Here is a 22,825-nt window from a genome sequence, read left to right as displayed (position 1 = left end):
TATCCCTCGAGTTAGTTGGGCTGTAACTTTGAGGCACAGCCTGTAAGACATTGTCCCTGGTGGGCAAGCGGAGGTGTGGTGGGAGCTGTAGAGAGTGCCAGATGCCCAGCAGTGTATTAAACACTACTTGAGTACAGGAGGGCAGCATATCACAGGAGAGAGATAAGCAAAGTTCTCTGATTGTGGATCAATAAAGGTTAGTGACATCATATCTCAAAGTGAGAGAACCTGCTTTCTGCAGACCATTTATCAGATTGCAGGCTGGAGCAGCGTTAACCTCTTCCTATCCAGGAGTCTGCTCCTCATCTGCCTCCAGACCAAATCACCTTCTATATCTGCCACAGAAGGCTCCTGACCCTGCCTGTGTAATCCCGGCAGCGGTGCATTGGCGTGGCTGTGCCGGAGGGTTTCTCTTTCGAATGCTTCTGCTCGGCTTTCTGCAGCGTGCGTGTCCAGTGGGGAGAGCACGGCACTGGGCCAGCTGGGAACAGGGTCGTGGGATGCACTGGTGTTGGAACTGCTTCCCACCTTGGTGTTTTATCTGCTCTTCTCTTACTTGTTGCTGTTACATCCTTGGTGAGGGGGAAGATGCTACTTGTCAGTGGTAGGACATAACAGCGTTAGTCACCTTGGTTAAAGGTCTGGCACTGTGCCAGGAGCCTCGGCATGTGATTGTAAAAGGCATCCTTAGATTAATCAGTTCTCTATGGCAGCAATGGCAGTGAAATCAGTGTGGATGGTCTTCAGGAAGAGTTGTGTGGGGCAGCAGGAGGCCTTGGGCATGTGGTATGTGCTACTGTCCTCAATGGGTCTGCCCTCCTGTGTTTGCTGTTGTTACCAAAATAGATTAAAGCTAAACTGCGTGGATCAGCCCATTCTGCAGTCCTGCTTCTCTGCTGCGTGTGGTGAGGCACCAGCTTTCCACATGAATGCAACTTCTGAATGTGGGGAGTGTGGAGCCGCGTGCCTCGGCTGGATAAACGCAGAGCTGGGAGTTGTGGGTGACCCCAGCGCTGCCGGCATGAGTGGCTTTCGGGGGCTCTGCAGGGACTGGCCCTGGGAGCACAGTGAGTGCTAGGTCTAGCCCAAGGGGATCCACCAGTCCCCAACAGGTTTTTTATCACTTCTTGCTTTCTGATCTTGTTTTCAAATGATTGGTAATATGAGGTACCTGAAAATGAGCAAACCTCCCTCTTCTGCATGTGCCAGGAGAGTGTTAAGGATCGTCTGGAACATCCACGCCCTGTAGTAGGGAGTAGAGTGTGGGTGTTCCTGCTGTGTGGGTACAGGTGCAGATCTCTTGCTTTCTGTGAATGAAAGGAGAAGCTGCTGCCTGGAGGAACCCGCAGTCGAGGTTTAGAGATAAGATAGCAAGGAGGGATGATGGGCACAGGGTCAGGGGCAAGAGCAGAGGTAATTCCCTGAATGAACTTCTCTTGTCTAGCAAGGAAATACCAATTTTTTTCAGAACCTACAGAGACTTGAGCCATAAAGACTTTCTGATTAGCTTTCATCCTTTCTCCATTGGTGATTTCTCATGGCAAAGAGCCCTTTTCTGTGGTGCCCTGGGCTGTGCCCCAGGGAGCGGTGGTGGGGCCTTACCACTCTGTGTCCTGGTGGGTCAGGGGGACACTGGTGATGGAGCCTGTGCTAATGGGCTGGTGTCCAAGTGGAAAGTGTATTTTCAATGAGGAAGTGCTGAGATATTAGTGGAGCCTGGATTACCCTGTGATTGTGCTGTCAATACTGCTGTATTGAGTCGGAGAGAGCCTGCACGACACAGGGAAACACTTAGCTCACTGCTGCTGCTTATTGAGAAGCCAATAGCAATTTACGTGCTGACACTTGACATCGAATCCATTCCCAGAGGTACAGCTCCTGCTAAGCCACTGCTGGGCTCGCCCTCACACCTGCGCCTTCCCTTGGCCTCAGAGCTGTAGGTGTGACAATGCTGAGATGCCTCCAAATGCGCCCACCCGCTGGAGGGACCGGTGCCTGCCCCTGGAGCTCTTCTGGGACAGGCAGGTGGGGACCGGCTCCAAGGAGTGGAGCGGTGGGAAACCTGCGCTCCAGGCATCTGTTCTCCCATGGGATTAGCTTTATGTGTATATTCAGTGAAGAGGAGGGAATGTGGGTGCTTTGGTCCTTCCATCCCACATCCTGACAGCCTGAAGCACCTGGGGCCACTCATCCGAAGCAGCTGGATTCCTTCTGTCCTGCTTTTCCTGGGACAAGCACAGCTGAGCCCAATGAGCCCTTCTGGCTTCCACATATACCTTTTAAGAAAAACTTAAGATCATCTGATGCCAAATACTTTTGAGAGGAATAACATCCAGGATATTTCTTTGAGCCTGAACTCACTAAAACAGGAACTAGGCCATGAAGGAGTGAGGATGGGATGAGAGCAGAGCTGGACTACTGGAACGAGGTGGGAAGCAGAACATGGGGAACCTGTGTCCCGGTGATGTGCTCAGTGTCAGGTGCTAGTGCTGTAGTTCTGCAGGAGCCCTGAGGAGTTAAAGACCCAAAGTGGATGGTTTTCTCAGTCCCAGTGTCCTGGGGCAGTGAAGCTCCCACAGGTTTTTAAGTGCAGCTCTTGCTGTTTCACTGCATTGCCTGGCAAACAATTTTACGTGTTCTGTTAGCTGGGGCATTGCTTTTTGGTCACTGTTCCCTTTGCGGTTCCCTCAGGTGTCCCAGCCTTCTGGGAGGAGCAGAAAACCTGCATCCTAAATCAAAAAGGAAACAAAGCGAGCATGATGTGCAAGGGAGGTGCTTGGAGCCACTCTTCATTTTGCTGAAGTAGAATTTAGGTCATCTTGCAGGTCGTGTTTTAAATATCTGTGTTGCTTCATGCTGGCAGGTTGCATAGACAGTGTGCAGTGTCGTTGCTGTGTGGGGGGTGTGGAGAGGAGGGAGCAAGCCCAAAGCAGTCAGTGTTGCACTCTCCTGCAGCTCACTGAGGAGAGCAGGGACACACGAATGGGGACGTGTTGCAGTGTTTCCAGACCCCTGCTAGAGCAGGGCAGGTGAGGGCTGTGAGTGCCCCATGTCTCCCCAGGGGCCCCAGCTGTGCTGGTGGCCTGGTGCAGGGTGAATCGTGTGGCTTTGCTGGAGGCTGATCAGGTATCAACCTGCCATGGTTGTGAGTGGGCTTTCCCTGCCACAAAGCTCTGGGCACGGTGTACCTGTCTCCCTGCCCTGCTCTTGTCCCGAGTCAGGTGTTCCTGTTTGCAGTCCAGAGCCAGAACAAGCAGCAGATGTGTTTTCTGGAACTCACAGCCACCACACGAGCAGTAACCAGGGCTGGGACCTGGTGTGACCAGGAGCCCATGTGGAGACCTCGGGGGACCCAGTCAGTCCACATTTCAGCAATACTGGCTTCCTTCAGACACTTCAAAAACTGTGGCAATACGAGTACAAAAGTAGATTTGATGGAGGGGAATAAAAAGGAGAGGACATGTCAGCTTCCAATGCCTGTTGAAGCACAGCAGAGGGTGAAGTGGCAGGTGCATCCGTTGGGATGCTGGATAGCCAGGATGGTGGGTGGGATGCCTTGGGATGCCCGGATGGCTGGGGTGGCAGGTGTGACACCTCAGCACGTGCTTTTTTATAGGTCCTTATTGCTTATTCTAGTTTATCATAGTCTATTGCTAATCTTGTTCAGCAGCTGCTCCTCTTAATTATTGGAGCACCTTTACAGAGATGTAGCAGATTAATCCTTTCAGTTCTGCTTGCTGCCAGAAGAGATTGCCACCATTATTCCTGTGCTGTGGAAGGAGAGGTTGGAGCAGGGAGAAGCAGGGCTAAATTTAGAAAACCTGCACTCACACGTGCTGCTCTGTAGCTGTAGAGGAGCGTATGGTGATCAGATGGTACCAGTGTGAACAGTGAGTGTATGTGCAGCAGGTGAGGCTGGGGCAGCCCAGCAGAGTTTCACAGGCATCACAGCCACATCATGACCTGCTGGGCATGGTGCCTTGGCAGCCCCTCGGCTGCGTTTTCAGCAGGGAATGCAGGTCCGAGGCATCACTTATCTGGTCCTTGCCTTGCTGGAACACAAATATTAACTGACAAACAGTTGCATAAGAAACGGCCTGTTGGCTTATCTTCCAGTGAAAGAAATAAACGGGGAAAAGTAGGGAAGTTAACTTATAAGCCAACGAGCAGCCACTGTGCTGGCGTTAGCGAGGCCCGAGGCTTGCATGAGGGCTGCTGGGCTTGCCTCCCAGAAGCTCAACTTGGAAGAAATAGAGAAGTGCTCCCGTGTTATACAGACAGGTTGGCTGAGTATGCAAGTGCTGTGGTGTAGCACGTGCCAGCTGCCCAACACAGCAGAGCCGGGTCTTTGAAGCCTTTGATTTGTGCTGGAGAGCCCCTGTCCCGACACTTGCTCTACCTACCTCCACTCCCAGCTCAGGTGTTCTCTGTAACATGGTCACAGTCCTACATGTGATTTCAGTTGAGGCCTTGCAGTGCTATTAACATCCCCTTTATCGCTTTCTTGTTTCCACAAGCGCTCTGAAAAACATCTGGAGGTCATGTTTGCCACTTGCCTGGCTGCGTCCTTTGGTTCATCCTGACCAGCACCTCAGTCTGTCTCCTCCTGTGTAATTCCCAATTTGTAAACCCTGAATTTACTGCAGAAACTCAGAGTTTTCCTGTCATACCCTTGGATTTAGTTCCTTTCTTGGTATTCTAGACCTCAAATCCTAACTTTCTCCAGTGTAATATTCTTGTCTTCCACTGTGTTAGATGTGCTTCTCAATTTAATTTCGTCAAGGATTGGTGTTCTCTGCTGACTGGCAGCAAGGCCAGCAGTGATGGCACGATGGCTCCCGAGGCCTTTCCAAATAACCTCTATGCAGGGCAGTATTCTCTACGTCATCTTGGTGTCAGCTGCTCCTGGCCTGGTTTTCTGCCTTTTTTAAATCATAGCTAGTACCTGTCTTCTCTAGCGTAATTCCCCGGTGCAGTGTGGAAGAAGGAGCAGTTCTCTCAGTAAAGGAAGACACTGGGTTGGTTTTTACAGTATGTCTTTGATAAACCTGCCTTATATTTGATCCGGGTTTCCATTTATTGTTGTATCTTTAATTATTCTTCCCATCACAGTACTTCCAGTTCTGTCTGTTAGGAGAAAAAGCCAATAAATGCCACAGCAGTGCCTCCCCAGCCCTGTTTCAATATGGGTGTTTGTTGTCTGTACCCAGCGCAGTTCCTGAGCTGATGGATGGTTACAAATATTGATGTTAAACCTGCCAAAGATATACTTGGCTATTTTTAATTGTTTGGGATTGTATAGATTTAGATTAGATATGAGGCACTTGCACGGGTTGTCCGTAGAGGCTGCCCCATCCCTGGAAGCGTTGAAGGCCAGGTTGGACCAGGGTTGGAGCAGCCTGGTCTACTGGAAGGTGTCCTTGCCCATGGCAGGGAGGTGGAATGAGATGGGCTTTAAGGTCCATTCCCACCCAACTTAGTCTGTAATTTTGGGACAGCTGTTATTGTTAGCTCAAATCATGAGACTTTAAGAGAGAATGCAAAGAAGGGGAGGGTATCTTGAAAGTTGAGGTGAGTGGTCATGTGTGGGTAGAGCAGCTCAGTGTGTGCTGATGGGTTGCAGTTGTCCAAGCTATATCTCCCTGCCTCTGGGTGCTGTGACTTTTGGAGTGGCTCCTTCGTGCTGCTCTGCTTTGGATGAAGATCTGTCCTTGTGCTGCTGCGCTCATGGTTTTCATTCCTTCTCCCTCAGGAAAGGTGGTGGCATCCTGGTCGTGGGTGGTTCTAGTTTGGAAAGGCTCATTCTTCACTGACAGAGCTGGGAAAACAGTTGAACCTGAAGTTGTTGGGGGCTAGTTCACATTGCTCACGGGTGCCAGTGGAATGAGAGCTGGGGTGTGAGGTGGGAAGAGGACAGTGCTGTTCTGCTGTGCCCTGCATTAAGAGTGAAAGTAATGATTTGTATTTTCTCCATACTTGAATCTGGACTTTAAACAAGAAGTAAATTCATACAATTAATAATAGAAACTGAAATGAAATAGATTATTACTATTGAAACCTTTGAAAGAATGCAGATTGTCCCAAAGCAGATGTCCCTCGGCAGGGCTGTCCCAGCCCTGCTGCTGGAGATGGCTGGGAGGCAGCAGGAGGTCTGGACTCAGCTGATCCCACATTACACCTCAGGTTCTTTCAGCACATTCAGCACTGGCTGAATGATGAATGTGAATGAAAGATGGGTGGTGGGAGCTCCTCAACATGGCCGGCAGTGCTGGGTCTGCACTGACAGTTTGTCCTGATCTTCCTTTTACCTTTGTTTTCACTTTCTGTTACTACTTGACTAGAATTTTGTTGCATTTACAGTCTGCAGTTCTGGTGTGCAAGGTCAGGGGTGGTTGTTCCACAATGTGTTCTGGTGCCTTGTGCTGTGCATCATTCTGAGGTGGTTACTGAGCAGCTTCCTTGTGCCTGACCTGCTGTGATCTGTGAAAGCTGGCTGCTGCTCTCTGTGTCCCTCACAGCTCCCGCGTGCCAGCATCTGACGTGCACCCGGTCTCATTTCTGCAAGGAGCTCCCAGCGCCAGCAGTGCTTGATCCGCAGTCTGAGCTGTGGCTGTGACGGGTCATTCTGGCAACTGCAGCTTGTGATTAAAAAGAAAATCAGTCACTGTCATCTTGGACCCCAGCACCAGTGATCTGACAGTCCATGAGGCATCAGCTTCTTCCTGATCAGAGGATCTTAGATTCAGGACTGCCCCAAGGGTTGTCCTCTGACTCAGGCAGCTACCAGAAAGCTCATCTCATTTCATGACTAGCACAGGCAGCCGCACCATTTCCCTGCCTGAAGAGGCTGCTTGGAGAGCCAGGGGATCTTCTAGTTCCAGTTTTTGATTGGATCTTCAGGCCTCAGTGTGTGGCTCTAGAAGAAGCAGAGGGTTAGAACCGCAACTGCTGCTGTGTGGTCACACCCTGGAAATTCCCTTATGTCCTCAGGGAAGTCGAAGCCGTCACTTCAGTTTTCAGGCAGGGTAGGACTGCTGGCCCTGGCCTTCAGCCTCACAGTTCTTGTGCTGAACAGAGGCTGCAGCTGAGGTCATCTCCCCCCTTTAGAAAAGGGAACTGGTTTCCAGCTCTGCTTTGGGAGCACTGAACTTCCATCTCACGTGACCACTGCCAAGGGTAGCCATTCTCTGGCTACCAGAGCTCTGCCAGTGATGCTCCTTCTCACTCTGCAAACCCATGGACCTTCCTGCAGCCCTGGCATCTCCAAGGGCAGGTGCCCCTGCATGGGGTGAGTGGGTGCTGCTTCACTCCCATACATGGCTGCTCAGAGATTCCCAGAGGTCCCAGGTGTCCACATGTCTTCCAGAGAATGTACGTCTCCACGCAGAATGCAAGCTGATGTCTTTTCCAGAGCTGTACTCCTTGGAAAAAATGTAGTCATGCAGGGTTAGTTTTCATCTTCCTTCTCATTCCCACTTTCTGTGGTGTGTTAAAATTGGATTTTAATTGAGCAACTTGTTCCCAACTGTATCTTTAATGCTGGCATTTGCCGTGACTTCCAGAGATGTTTTAAATAGGATGGAGAGTCATCCATAGGATTGTCTACAACAATGGGTGGTTCACATCAGGAAATGATTTAGGCAGCAGAGTTAAGGAAATGTTATTTGTAAAATGTCTTCAGCTTATCACATCCTTCTAAGAGTTGGGGTCAAGGAGCAGATGGGGCTGAGTTCCAAGGAGATGGTGTGTGTATGCATACGGAGGTGTAGATTTTAGGGAGCCTGGGAAAGGCTCTGGTGTTATCTGTAGCAAGAGCAGGGCTGTGTAGCCCACCAAATGCTGCTGTCATGGACTGGGAAGGCTTCAAAGGTCCTATGGCTGGTTTTATGTCCCTGTGGAGCTAGGAGGTCACCTGCAGCTGGCCGGGCTCCAGCTCCTCCTGATACAGTTTGGCTCACGGTGTCACTGAGAAGAAAGGACCTGAATCCAGTTGAAGATGAGGGGAAGGACATTGAGGAGGACCCTGATGCTCAGAAAGCTCAGGGACTGAGCTTGACAATACCTGTGGCTTGACAATAATGCATTTCCTAATTTTATTGGTAAACAGAGTGTATGGGGCTCTGAAAAAGTGTGCAAACTACTTCTCAGCCTCCCTTCCAGACTGATCCCTTGGATCAGCTGACGGAGAGCCACAGTCACTCAGCCTTTGATGCTCAGGAGGCTGGGCTGGCTGAGTAATGATTCCTTTAGGCCTGGCTTCCTGGAGTCATCTCCTTCTCCTTGTTCACCCAGGTAATTAAAACCTTGCCTGCGAGCCAGTAGCAGGGTGCCTGCTCCCCCGCCCGTGGAGAAGGGGTGTGGGGGAAGGAGTAGATTGTGTGTTAGAGTCTTGTTGTGTAAATGGGTTCATTCTTCGTGGCTGGGCAGAGGGGAGCAGGGGAAAGGAAGGAGCTGCAGACCAACATTGGTCTGAGGGGCCGGCCTGGGTGATAGGGTGAAACATCACCCCCGCCAGCCCTGGGTGGGCACTGGCTGCGAGTGGGTTGTTCCAGTGCAGAGCAATACCTTCCTGCAGCTCGAACTCTTGTCCCACATCTTTTCATGGTGCCTCTGCTACAAACTTTCAAAGGCCTTGAGCTTTTCTCAATTGGAGTTTTGCTTTTTAAGGAAAAATCACTTTGCATTTGGGGGTTTGAATTTGAAAGAAAAATAAGGAACAACTTTTGCGTTTAGCATCTGCTCTGGCTCTTTTTAAATCACTTGGTATTTACCATATTTAATTTTCTCTTAAACCTCTGCTCGTGTTGTCCTGTATATTGCCCCTTTTTAATTTATTTTTTTTTAATAAAATCAAATGTGCATATTCTGGTAAAATACTAATTCTGCTCTCAGCATGGGCAGGACATGGTTAAGTTGGACCAGTGAGTCCTTGGTTTTCCTGAGCAAACTGTTGGAGAGTAAATGCATCTTTATTGGTGTGTGATAATGAAGTTGCAAGCTGCACATTGTTCCAGACTATTTTATGACTGAGATATTTGTATTTTCTCCCATTAGTAAAGGTGACCTGTCTGACTTCTGCCACCTTCAGGAGTGTTGGCCGTGGTCACTGTATGTAATAGTCACCTTGTGTTGTCCCTGGAGCACGCGGGCATGGCCAGCAGTTGAGTGTGATTTAGGCAAGAGTTTCACATGTCTTTGCTATTTGGAACTTGGATGAAGAGAAAAAAAGAAGCTGCCTTTGGAAGTGATACAGGCTTTCAAGTCTCCTGTTCAGATGGGTTATGGTGTAGAAGTGGAGGATTTCTCTCGTCATTCTCTTCCCACTCCTTCTGTTACCGACTCCAGCATGCACATCAGTCACTGAGTCAGTTTCTTCCTCTTCTACCTATGTTCAGACCTGGTTGCAGAAGATGGATTTATCAGATAGCTCAGCTCTGCTCTCTCTCTGAGGAGTTGCTCATCGTTTGGCCTGGGATAGTCAGAATAAATCTTACTGAAGAGGCTTTCCCCGTTCCCTCTGCCTGGGAGCCTGCTGGAGCCCTCACCTGTTGGAGAGCAGCCCCGTGTTTGTGGGGTTGGGAGCCAGCGCCGTTGCCCCTGGGGCTCTTGGAGCACATCCCAGACTCCGTCTGTTCCAGTCTCCTCTCACTCTGCAGTACACCTTCCCTCGCCCAGAGCTAAAACAAGGAGCCAAGAATTAATTGTTTTGTGTCCTTTTCCCCTGTGTTGCTTTGTGGTGTGATCAGTATCTGGGCTCATTGGGCACTGGAGGCATTCACTTCCCCTTCTCCAGAGACAGCTGTTGGAATGCTCAGCAGAGGCTCACGGTCCTTATTGGGTTCCAAGTGCTGGACAGAAAAATGCTGTTCCCAAATCTAGATGTCCAGGGCGTGGGCTGGGAGCTGGCACTTGGAGTGCTCCGGGTATGTGTGCAGGACCTGGCGTGGCACTGGTGGGCGTGGGTTCTGCTGCCCTGGCCTGGCTCCGTGGGCTCCCAGTCTGGCCGTGTGGGCTCCTGCACTCCCCTGGCTCCAGAACAAACCAAGGAATCCTCTGGTGTTGGTGTTCCCATCCATTACCGCAGGCGGCACGCTGCAGGCCATATCCCGTCTGGGTAGCTTAAGTAAACTTTCCAAGGCAGGAAGTGTAAACAAAGATTAAATAATTAAATAAAGTTTATTTCACATTTACGTGAAATTCATTGCCATGGAATTTAACTCTATGTTCGGAAAAGAGCTGAGAGGAAGAGGGAAGTGGCTGTAAAGGGCGAGGAGGAAGGAAAATGTGAAGGGGTGCAGGGGAACTCAAGTGACTTAAAGGATCCCAAATTTTAATAGAAATTATTATATTGGTGTTATTTTAAACCTTGTCATTCAGGTGACTTTAGGATTTCCACAGTAGTTCTGGAATGCTGTCTCTAACACAAGACTTGTGTTCCAAGTCCAGACTCCAGGGGTGGTAAAGGCAGCGCTGCTGGGTGGCTGTGGTGGGACTTTGTGGGATACAAGGATTTGGGGAAGCTGAGAGGGAAGAATCTTGGTCACCGTTCCATATGTGTTCTGCCCTCCTGGGGCAAAATGGGATGCTGAGGGTGAGGATTCCCCAGGGACTGCAGGATCTGGGGGCTTTGGGAGTAGTATGGTGGCAGCTTGTCAGTGCTGAGGGAATAGCAAGGGATATGAGAGATGAGGTTTTGATCAGTATTGACTGAAGTGTTTTGGAGCTTCACGGCTCATTCCTAATTAAAGGCTGGAGTCTGTGGGTGCTGTACTCGCAGGGCTGCTGGGCAAGTGGCAGTGGCCCTGGGACAGCCCTTTCGTCCTGACACTTCACCTTCCTGTCCTTCTGCTTTCTTTGGAATGGCCGAGGCTGTCTCTGGGGGCTTTTTTGTGGACATTTCTCATTGCTGGGTTTCAGAGAAGTGCTTGATCAGGAGTCCATGTTTCCAGTAATTACGCTTCATAGGGATCTATTTTCTTATGCGTTTAATAGGGCTCTGTCTTTCAGCTTGCGCTTGGCCTGAACTCTTGAGCAGGGGCCTTCCATGAGTGAGATGGGCATTAAAGTCTTTGATTTTCCTCAGGGCAATTACTGTGGCCAGGTGAGGAAGAGGAGGCCGTTGAGTGAGCAATGAGGGCAGAGGCGTTAAGACCCTGTCATTAGTAATTAGTTCAGTGTTTCAGGTTCCCGAGTTCAGCGACCACTCACGCTGTGGGGATCCCCGGGTGACCCGCGGGCTTTGAGCCGTGCTGAAGAGACCTCTTCAAGGGAGCTCCTTTAACCAGGTGGTTTGTCTTTGAGCTCTGCTGAAAAATTGGGTTCTGAAGATGAGAAAAAAAATTCCCTTAGTGCACCTTTTAATTGTTCATTTAGGAGCAGAGCTCTCCTCCAGCTGGGAGGGCTCAGGGCTGCTGTAAAGTGCTAATTAAAAGTAATAGTGATAATGAAAACAGATGTTTTCAAGGAAAGTAAGTGGTATGGGGGCCCCAATCTGCTGTCCCTAGCTTCTCTGCGGGAGGAGAGTGAGCTGTGTCCTCAGAGCTGCAGGTCCAGGGGAGCTGGGAAAGGGGACTGGATTGCAGGCTGCTCTTGCTGCATTAACAACTGGATATGATCTGGATAAAGCACAGACACGGAGCGCAGCCCTGCACCTGGCACCACCTTGGAGCACCCATTGCCTTTCTGTGCAGAGGTGGAGGGCTGGTTGTAGGAGGGGGGAGCTGAGGCTGGGACCACCCTAATCCTGGGTGAGGCTGCTGCTGACCACCTGAAACTTCATTGACTCTCTCTGGCTGCTTGTTGGTGTTTTTGATTTGTTTCAAAGATTGGTCTCTCCTGTTGCCTGGTGTTGCTGACTGTAAGGAGTGTCCTTTCCAGGGCTTGGTGGGGATGTGTGGATGTATGAACGACATAGCAGTAGCAGGTCCCCAGAGAAGCTGTGACTGCCCCATCCCTGGAAGTGTTCAAGGCCAGGTTGGATGCGGCTTGGAACAACCTGAGATAGTGGAAGGTGTTGCCGCCTGTTGCAGAGGGGTGGAATGACATGAGCTCTAAGGTCCTTTCCGACCTGAACCAGTCCAGTATTCTAGAGTTTTCCATAGGTGACTGGAGGATTTACATCTTCAAGCTTGTTATTTGACCCTCCTTGACTTGAGCTGTTGAGATGCTCTGTCCATTGTTGCAATGTCCTTTGTTTTCTCCCACTGTATGGAGGAGTAGAATAAAGTTCTACTAGAATATTGTTTTTTAGAATATTGTTGTAGAACAGGAGGGGAAAGAAATAAATTCCCATGGAAATTGGCTTATTCAAAGGCTGACAAGGAGGGAGGTCTTCTCCCTTGTCCACATTTTAGTAAGAAAGGATTGTTTTAATCTTGTTTATAATTAGATTTACTGAGAGTTTGAAAGAACAGCCCCAACTCTCAAGACCTCTGGGATGAGTTCTGTGAGGCTCTGCAACCCATCCACCAGTGTTTGGGCTGAGAGGGGACAAGTTTTAAAAGCTCGTGTCCGGATCTCCAGCCTGTAAAGCAGCGGCTGTGTGACATGACATGTTCACTCATCAGAGTGCTGGGTTTGATCATGTTGTCCATTAACCTTTTCACTGCTCTGTGAGTGAGCTGGAGAGCTGTCCTCACCATCTCCTGGGGTATAGGTGTGCATGGGAAAGAGCAGCTGAGAAAGGAGGGCTTGGTTCAGGACGAAAGAATGGAGTTGTGAGGAGGTGTGTAAGGTTTTGTCTTTCACCCTGAAAAAAATTGAGTTGAGAATCCTTGGCTGACCATGCTTGTGGAAGAAGTGGCACCTTTTAGAGGGGTGGGAGGCACCAAGGAATAGGGTATGAGAGGGAGAGGTGTAGAGGTTGTTCAGATCCTGATGAGAGAAAGCTTTAAGAGGAGGAAGGAGCCAGAAGCAGCTCCTGTGGTCTAGTCCAGGTTCAAGGCCAGCCTACAGTAAGGCTGCTCAGACTGGTGTAAAGTTTATTTTGCAGATGTCGCCTATGATTATTTAGAGAAAGTGACTCAGTTGCACCGGAGCAGCTAGCCAAAGCATTGGAGGTGGCACCAAGTCCTGCCTGCAGCCTGTAGTGTATGGTCCTTGGGGTTAACACTGAGATGGAGCTGTCAGAGCCTTGTCTGTACTGGGAGATAATGGGACCCATACTCCATAATTACTGCCCGTGGAGCTGCTGACAGAACCCTGGAGCTTCAGCCCTTGTTAAACTCATTTTCAGCTGTCACTTGGCTGTGGTGGCAATGGAGCCTGGGTGTGTTATAGCCTCTATTTCTCCTCCTACTGATGGAGGAGCAATAGATGCTTCTGCCAGAGCAGATCTCACTGGACAGTTTGTTTGGCTTCTCTTCTAGAGGCCAGGGGATACACGTTACTGAGTTTAACCCAAGAGAAGCTTTTTGGTATATGAAGCAACTTCCGAACCAAACTGTTGCCTTGCTGTGTGCTGGCAGATCAACTGCTCTTCCTGCAGACACACGGTGGCAGGGGACGAGCTGCAGTGTGTCACCTGTTCTGAGGTATGGCCTGCGTGCACATATACCTGATGGATTTCCCACACCGAATGTATCTGGAGTTCAGTCTTCTCAAAAAGAATTCTTAATGCATTGCACAAGAATTTAGGTCCTGAAGGCATAAATTCTGTCAAATCTTGTTAGAAGGATGTAGGAAACTGTACAAAGTCTAGAGTAGAGGTAAAAGTAATTAAAATACTGAAGGAAATGTTTTGGAGTGGGAAGTTGAGTTTAATTTTTAACCAATCAGGAGGAGGATTCAGAACTGAAGTTACAGGGTTTGGTGTTTGAGCTCTGTTTTCCCTGGAATGGGCGCTCCAGTGGAAGGTGAGCAGAGGGTGTAGGAGTGAGCCCCAATATTGGGGGGGGTGATAAACAGTTCGGGGCCTGTGTCTCATACTATGACCCTCTCCACGCCAATGGTAGCTGGTCTGTGGAGGTGGCTCAGAGTCAGTGCAGGGGCACAGCAGCGTGTTGAGGGTGTCACTGGAGTCAGGGTGGCTACAGATAGAAGGTGATGCTCTGGCAATTCTTATTTTGGTAAGAAGCTCAAGACAGCACTAGGAGCATCTTGCAGGCACCCTGCAATTATCATAATAAACAGTTTTATCATCTGCTTGGCAATCAATAATGTGGCTTATGCTGCTTTAGTATCTCACTGGTATTGATCACCTTAACAACTGTGCTGCGGTCGGCTCCCGTTAACCCGTGTGCTGCCAGCAGGCCCCACCATCCTGACGGGCTCAGGGCCCACCTGTCACCCACGAGTGTGCAGCTAGGGACAGCGGGATGGGGCAAACCCAGCTTTAAGTCAGAGGCCTGATGGAGGGATTTTGATCCAGAAGAGAGGAATTGAGTGCATGTCCTGTTTATAGGGTGGCTTAAAATAGAAGGATTGCCATGTGATTCTTGGTTTGGGCTCAGAGGAGTTTGCACTTGTAACAGTGTTATGTGGTGTGTGATGCTCTTTTAGGGTTCTCTGAGATCCCTGCATGTCCCCAGACCCCTGCATGACCCAAGAGCCCTGCACGTCCCCCAGACTGTGGCCCTTGGAGAGGGACTGCTCTCTCCAACAGCTTTATATAATGCTTTACTGGGACTGGGATGGGAGCATGCAGCGGACATCCCTTCAGCTTCTCCTGGCTCTGCTGGGACTGCCTGAGAACCGGCCGAGGCACTGATGTGCCAGCAGCACACACACCTGCCCAGCCTGTGAGAACAACTGCTGTGGAATGGGCACATGCTGGGGAACAGCCCCAGCCCCATAGCAGCTTCCAGGCTGAGTTGGGGCAGTCAGGTGTTGCTGCATCTACCAAAGGCACTGTCTGGAATAAGTGAGCCCATGGGGGTGCTCTGACAACATCACCTCCGCTTCCGGCAGCACAGGCGATTAGGAGTGTCAGGTTAGAAGCTGACTCCATTTTGGGAGGAAGAAAGATGACTTGCTGTCAGCATCCAGATGGGGCTTTGAGGAAGGATGGGACTTTCTGAGATTTGGGTATACCTAGCTAGTTGGGTCTCATGGCCCAGTATTTCTCCTAATGGAATTTCCCATCATTTACTGCCCTGCTGATTTCTGATCAATGAAAATAAAATTGCATTGCCTCCTGAGAGGCTCCATGTATGGCTGCAGCCTCCAGCTGTGTCAGTTCCGGTAAGATAATCTCATCAGGCGTGCAAGAGGGTAATAGGAAATAAAAATAAAACCCACAATTAGCAAGAGGCCAAGCAGCCGAGTAACGCTTTCAGTCCTGGAGGTCTGGAGACGTGCGCGTAGCAACTTCCTTCCTCGTCTCCAGAGGTGCCTGCGTCCCTTGCAGTGCGCTGTGCCGCGGTCCTCGCTGGGCCCTGAGTCCCTGTGCATCCACTGGGCACTTCCTTTGGAACCCCCATTTACCTGGATCCGTGTCAGCTCTCTCCCGTGAGGTGGTTAAGTGGTTCACAGGTGTTTGTTCTGAGGTGCACCAGGGATGTAGCAGCTGATGGAGTGGCTACGTGCTGTGCACGCGGAGAGCACGAACTTGAGACTTTGAGCCATCAAGCGGTGCATAGGTGTTGACTCCTGATGGTTGCTGCAATCAGGAGGGTTTATTTTGGACAGATAAAGAAAATACTCAGGCTGTATGTGAAGTCTGGACTGAGGTGTTGTTTTGGGAGCAGATAAGTGTGTAGATGCTGTTCACAGGAGCACAGGAACCCTTGGATCTGCCAAAAGTTGGCCTAAAAGGTGCTAAATGGGGCAGTTTCCCAGCCATACCAGCAGGTTTCTCTGCCTGTTTTAGAGTTCTTTAGGTTATCTTCCAGTGACATGACTGTAACCAGTGTTTGCTCCGTACTGAAAAATGAATGGCCTGTGTGAGCCGACGTCCCAGTGACCTTTGCGATGGGACTGTGCAAGCCCAGTGTGTAATGCAGAGCTGACGTATCATCTGCGGTGTTTGTCTGAGCAGCCAGTGGAATGGTTACAGAATGACCTAATGCCTCTGAGCCTGCTGTCCCGATCCAAAGCATCGGTTTTCCCAAAGGGTGGGAAGGAGCAACTGAGCCCAGAATGCAGCAGCGACTCTGCTTCCTAACAAGGACTGGATCCGAGCCCTGGCAGAAGAGATCCGCATGACTTATGAGTCTAACTCTTACCCTCGGCTTGGCCCTTGACACTAGTCTGGAGCGCACATGTTGTTTGGGTAAATCCGTAGGAGGAAGGAGCACTGGCAGGATTTCTTCCCGAGGCGTGCAAGCCTGCGTGTGTGGAGCATCGCTGTGGAGCACGCCCTGGCAGCGGAGCGGCGGCTTTTCCGGCTGGGCCGCCGAGGGTTGGTTGTGTCTGCTCCTGAAGCCGTGTGGCAGGGCTGGAAACTCAGAGCAGTTCAGTGCTCCTCCCGTCACAAGCATCTCCAGGCGTTTGGTGGGGCTAGGGCTTACTCAAGGTCTTGTGGATGTATCTGCCCTCTGTGGAGGGACATGGGGCCCCAAAGGGAGCTGTGGCAGCTGGGACTGGTAAGAGCCACTGGACAGGCACTGTGGGGACAGGGCAAGCTGCAGCCTGTGGCAAAAAGACAGGACAGCATGGTCCTCTTTCCAAGGCGTTGGGGCTTGGGTGGACCAGGGGACTGTGGGGTCTGTGTGACGGAGCGAGGCAGTTTGTCCTCAGCAGCTCTTTGATTAGTTTTGGAGTTGGGTCAACAAGAGTGCACCGAAAATGCAAACCAGATGCAAATGTAGTTATTTATGCAGCAACATGGGCTGGGAACAGCCTTTGACAAGAACTGTTGGGGGTTTGGAGCAAAGGGGTGAATTGCACAACAACAGAATCGTGGGATGCATGATGTTTTGAAACAAAACCTGGCACTTCTGTGGTGTCCTACACAAGAGGGGAGGTTCCTGCAGCACCTGAGAACAAGCTCCATGCCCTGGGAGCATGCAAATGCCCCATCACATAATAGCTAAGCAAGTGCTTCTCTTTGCTGTGTAGAGAGAAATGCGACTGAAGCTCGTTTACCTTTGCTGCAAAATACTCTCAGTGCAGAGAGTCTCTCTGGAAGAATAAACGCTCTTGTCCCCAGCTGCTCATGGAAAGCCTTCTGGCCCTCCTCGGGATCACTCTGCTCTCAATGGCAGTGGGTTGAGGATTAGATAAATATTTTCATGTGTAGTGCAGTAGCTGGCTCAAAGGGATCAGCAAACTTGGAATAATAGTTCATAACAAAATGCTTTCTGAAGAGCTTGCCTGACTTGTGTTACTCCCATTGGCTCAGTTTTATCTGGTGTGTAGGACAGAGGGAAAATGTGGATAATGTGGAAGGTTCACTTTTTCAAGGAGCCCCTTTCTCTCAGTTTCATGCCAAGTACTTGAGCCCTGCAACTTTCAGCCCTGTTTTGTTCAGCATTTCTTTTGCTTCCTGCTGCTTGAAAAGCTGTTTATGCTAATGATGCCGGGAAGATCTGAGGGACCGGCTGTGCCCGTGGATGTGAGTCCTGTGTCAACCCTCATGTCCCTGTCCCTCCAGCGAGTGTGTGCAGTGCAGCGCCGCTCAGCACACCAGGGCTGGAGCACTGCAGAAGGCCATTCCTCCATGGGGTTGTCTTCCTGCTGAGGGAGGACTGTACGGTCCTTTTGAGGTGCCTGATGGATCTTTTCTTTCTGTAGACCATTGTGGGCTGCCTCATCCCCTTCTGGAGCCTTGGGCCCTTCAGGATCCGTGGGCTAGAATCCCTCAGAACAGGAAAGCTCGCAGCGTTCACAGGGACTTCCACAGAGGCAGCATTTGTTCACTGAAAGGGTGATCAAGCACTGGCACAGCCTCCCCAGGGCAGTGGTGGAATCCTTTGAGGGATTTAAAATGCATGTAGATGTGGCATTTGGGGATGTGGGTTAGTGGTAGCCTTGGAAGTGCTGGGGAAACAGTCGATGATCTTAAGGATCTTTTCCAACCCAAATGATTCTGTGATTCTAGGAATTATTGGCTTTGCCAGGATAACAAACTTGTTTGCGAGGACTTGCAACCCTAGGAGTCTTTGGAACCCACGGGACAGCACTGGTTGGATGCTTCTTCCACCAGCAGGCAGGGCTGGCTTGCTAATTCTGTTCCCTGCACAAAGGTGTTGAACGTGGCCACGCGTCCAGCTGGAAACAGGCTGGCACTGAGCAGAACTCTGTGAGAAGTCAGAGCTGAGCTTGGGCTTTTGGTTAGTAAAACCTTACCACAGAAGAGGAAGCAGATGAGATGTAGAGCTTGTTCAGGACTTGGCAAGACTGATATCTTGCTCTGTGTACTCATCAAACCATGTTTGCTGGTGAGGCAATTCCACTGTGCTCAGGTGTGTGTGCCAAAACACGGCTTGGTCTTGCTTCGAGAGGTGCAAGATGTGACTTGCTATGTGAAAGGGGGAAATTAGTTTATAATTTCTTCTTTAAAATGTTAAACTTGGCAAATAAATACCAGTATTTTTGGGGTTTTTTTTCTGGCTGGGAGTTGCATAAGAGGACTCCCAAAGCACTGATGATGTAAAATGTTGACAGAAACCCCCAGCTAGAAATTAATTCTTAATGTTGTGCATCCACATTCCCTGTTACGCTCAGGTTTTGGTTTATAAGAACCATGTTATCCTAAATTAAGTCCTGTTGCAGAATCCTCAGCACTTCCCTTAGGCTGGCCGGTATCTTTCTGCTTTCTGGCACCTGAATGAATAGGAGAGAGTTAGGATCTGCGTCTTCTGTTTAACTTACAAGATAGAAGCGTTTTACAGAACTGGGAATTGAAACTCAGTATTGCCACCCAGCTTGAATCCCCAGCCCATGTTGCTGAGGAAATCTAAAAAGATCTTTCTATTCTAGGAAGTGACTCTTCACATATTTGTGTGATAGCAGCTGCTGCAGAAATCACGTAAAGTGACAACATGCTCCTGCCACCTTGTTTTACCCTCTTCTGTGACTGTCCTGCTTGCCAAGTGAGGCGGCATGTGCTCACCTAATTGCAGGCAGTATCGTAATACATATGCATAAAGAGCAAAATTAAAGTTGCTTTGGCAACATACGTTCTGTTCTTCCTTAATTTTTGAATTCTTGATCCTAGGCAATTATTTTTATCATGTCTTTCCATATGCAATTTCCGAAGTGTTACCAGAGTGCTGTGTAGCACCCCAGGTGCAGGGAGGCGACACAGAAAGCTTTGATGCTCCTGATTCATTGTGTCACCGCTCCAGAGGGACACAGTGACTGCCTCGTGCATCCCTAGCTCTTGGGAGTTTTGACCATACCTGGTCCCAGGGATCACCAACATCCCTTCCCAAGCTATTCTGTGTTGCTATGACCATGAAGTTGAGTGGGCTGCTGGCTCATCTTTGATATGTCCATCCCTAGTTTTTAGGCTGGAACAAGTGTCATCAAGTGCCATTGCTGAGACAGCAGCTTCTTGACTGAGCTGGACACCAGCACTCTCCAGGCTCTGTCCTTCTGAGGACACTGCTGAAGGCCAGGCTGAGCATGTAAGGAGGGGTATGCACAGAGTGTCTGAGCCCACCTTTAGTCCTGTGCTGTCCTTGTCCTCCTTCCTCTGTCCCTTTCAGCTTCCCTGAGCCACCAGCACCCTGGAGCTGATGGAGGGCTGGAGCGCTTCCCCATGGCTAGGCAGAGGGAAGGAGGGCGACCTCGGAGGGTGTTGGATGGGTAACGGCCGTGGGTGTAATGCATCTGCTTGTATCTTCTCCCTGTCCTCGGTGCTCTTTTTTCCTTGGTGCCATGTGGGTCATTAGCCCAGGGAACAGTTTCTCACTGTCTCTTTCTCCTTTTGTTTTCCTCCTTCCTCATTGCTTCCAGTCTTGGTTTACTGCCAAACAGCCTCTTGTGAAAGGGCCGCCTAATTAACCCTGTGCTAATTAACAATTTAAAATTACACAGCACGGCTGTTCATATTTAATTCTCGGGAAGCCTGGGCAACAGCAGGAGCCCCCTCCTCCCTCCCACTCCATCCTTGCCGCCTGTGCCGCTGCCAGCATCCCCAGGGGAGGAAGCAGCCTGGTGCTGCAGGCCAGGGGTGCCCAGGAGCCCCCAGCTTGCCAGAGGGTGCAGGGTGTTGCTGTAGTGCCAGCCACTCCTTGGTGGGAGTGTTGCTGGAAGGTGGCTGGAAGATGAATCTGTCCCTGTGAGGATGGGGCCAGGGGCTGGAAGGTGGTGATGGGGGGGATGTGGGGATTGACTCCCTGCATGTTCTGCACAGTGTGGCTACCAGCTGCCAGCCCTGGTTAGTGGGAATGGAAGTGTGGGACACACCAGTGCCGTGCTGGCACCTGCACCTGCTGTCCAGGTGTAGCTGGGCTCTGGGCCACCGTGGCTGCCTGACGGGGCACTCCTGCCCTGTGGTGCCTGCGCTCTTTAGGTCGGTCCCACGTCGGCTCAGAGGGCCTGCAAGGAAGGGGCAGGGGCTCAGGTGAGCCGTGGGCCAGAGGCAAGGTGACCACAGCAGTGGGAGCAGCGGTGGGACACAAAGCCAGAGAGGGGACTGGGAGAACCCTTCCATGCTGCTGGGGCAGTGGGAGTGCAGGGAGTCTCCGGCACTCAGGCTGTTCTCTCTGTAACTGGAGTTCATTGATTTTACGGGAAACCATGTTTACAGACAGAGTGCTGATCGACCTGACGAGTTGACTTCTGCCTCCTTAAGTAAGAACTACCTTTTCTTATTGACTGGCTGATAAACAGAGCAGAGAGGGCGGCGGGGGGGGGACAAACAGGAGGTGTGGAGCACTCTGCAGTCTGTCTGTCCTCCCAGACTCTCCATGTCTCACACAGGTCTCTTAGGGGTGCTCTGGGGTGGAGGAAGATGCAGGGCCCGTGATAGTAGACTAATAACTGCACTGTGCTCCTGCTTAGAGCCTGGTTTGCTTTAGCAAGGAAATTGCTGTTTTCAGTTTAAAGAGATGATTCCTGCAGCTCCTCTGTGAATAGAAACAAATATTTCCATGCCTCATCCTCCCTCAGCATCTCTCTTCAGGAACAGCTGTGGCAGTGACTGAACAGGCAGGAAGAGCTTGGGTTTGTGCAGAGGCTCAGCCTGTGTTCGGGGCTTGGGCTGGCCATTTTGGCTCTGGGTTTTTGCACCTGCCCTGGAAGGGCTCCTCCTCCGTATCACAGAAAGGGAGAGGAGATTCCTTTGGCGCAGCTCCTCCTGAGCTGGTTAACTTGGAGCAAGTGGAGGAGAGCTGTTAAAGAGAGCCAAGGCAGAAAAGCCCACCAATTAATTGGAGCACGCGGGTCTGCCTGGCCGGGCCGGGCCGGGAGAGAGATTGGCTTTCCTGTCAATAAACAAGTCCCCAGTGCAGCATCAAAGCCGCAGTCCTTTATCAATCGCGGCCTCCTCTTCCCGCATGTTCCTGTAACTTACCAAGCATTTATTACATTGATTTTCCAATCAGGCTGTTAACCCTCCCGCCCCTCTAGCCCTGCTAACCCTTCTGGCCCGGCTGTCAGTCAGGCATCTCCTGCCAGTCAGAAGTTCTCGATAGCAGAGCCACTGTGACCCTGGCTATGTGTCTCACCTGGCTGTGTGTCCCAGGACCTGGCTATGCTGGCCAGTGCAACCTCCACAATGTCTAAAAGCATTGCTGGGTTGTCGTTCCATGTCGCGTTTTGAAGTCTTCGTAGGTATTCCCAAAACTTTACTTGGCAGAAGAATGAGCCTTATGAAATTTCTTTTTCCTCATTTTCCCCCAAACGAATGTGTTTTAGTTTGATTTGGGTTGCAGTTACCAGTACAGAAGTAGTAGTTAGAGGGAGAGAGTAGCCGTGTTGTGAGAGGGTGAATGTGCTGCCTCAATGCAGAAGGATCTGCAATGAGTTTAAGGAAAACACAGAGCTAAGGACAAATATTGGGGGAGAGAGCCGGTGCAGTAGGAGCCGTTACACGGCTGGAGCGTATTTTAGCTCAGGGGAGCAAAACTGGCTGATGAAGAAGCTGGAGCCTTTTGGCATCAGGATTCTGGTGCTCTTCCTTCTTGTTCCGCTCAGTGCACCAGTTTACTATTGTTGCAGATCAAATCCCTATTTATTACCAGTGCAACTGCAGAGGTAGCTCATATGACATCCAGGGAGGGTGGGAGTGGAGGTGCTGCAGGGTAACACTGAGTGTGAATGCAGTGGATGATGGCTTCGTTGAACCTCTGTGTCCTTTGGTAGCCATCCTCGCACGTGGGCTTTGAGAATATTACTTTGTCTTCAGGGGTGGTTATAAATGCTTTTTCCTCAAGCTTCATCAGAAGTGAAATATAAAGGGAAGGTACAAACGTGAGGGAAATTAGTGGAAGTGTGTCTGGCTTCATGTAGTAGAGGAAAATAAACTGGGAGATAGCAAAACCAGGAAAAGAAAGGATAACACTGAATGTCACTCCGTTTTCATTTGCTTGAAGTAGTTCAGGTGGTTTACTCGATGCTATGGGTACGTCACCTGCTTTGCAACCGCTCATGTCTTTTCTGGCAGGTTTTCAGTTTTCTTCATACTTTTTGTATGAGCCGAAGAGGGCTCCATTAGGATTTCAGGGCTCCATTAGGATTGCAGTGTTGGAGTCGTTAGCCAGATGCAGCAAAGTGGGTCACAGTGACAGGGAACCCTGGATGTCGGCCATGCCCAGTAGCCCAGGCTCACTGGCTGCCCTGCAGTCGGCAGGAGTCCTCCAGTCTTGTTGATTTGGCAGAATGGAAGTAGTGGGAAGGGTGTCCTCCTCCTTCTCGTCCTCCTCCAGGACCTACACCCGCCGTTTTCCTCTGGGGGTAGAGGAAAGCCATCCATGTGCAGGGACTGTCCCCCCTT

At 50.4% G+C, this 22,825-nt stretch overlaps 1 protein-coding gene across 1 annotated transcript in view; it reads left to right on the top strand.

The window, feature by feature from the left end:
• ZFHX3 (zinc finger homeobox 3) overlaps positions 1-22,825 on the top strand; it is a 128,744-nt gene that overhangs the window by 18,315 nt on the left and 87,604 nt on the right.

Source organism: Myiozetetes cayanensis, unplaced genomic scaffold (genome assembly GCF_022539395.1).
Source record: "Myiozetetes cayanensis isolate MyiCay16 unplaced genomic scaffold, myiCay2020 scf16, whole genome shotgun sequence".
NCBI lineage: Eukaryota > Metazoa > Chordata > Aves > Passeriformes > Tyrannidae > Myiozetetes > Myiozetetes cayanensis.
Note: the sequence above shows the minus strand (reverse complement) of the source record. Positions and strands in the feature narration are given on the sequence as shown.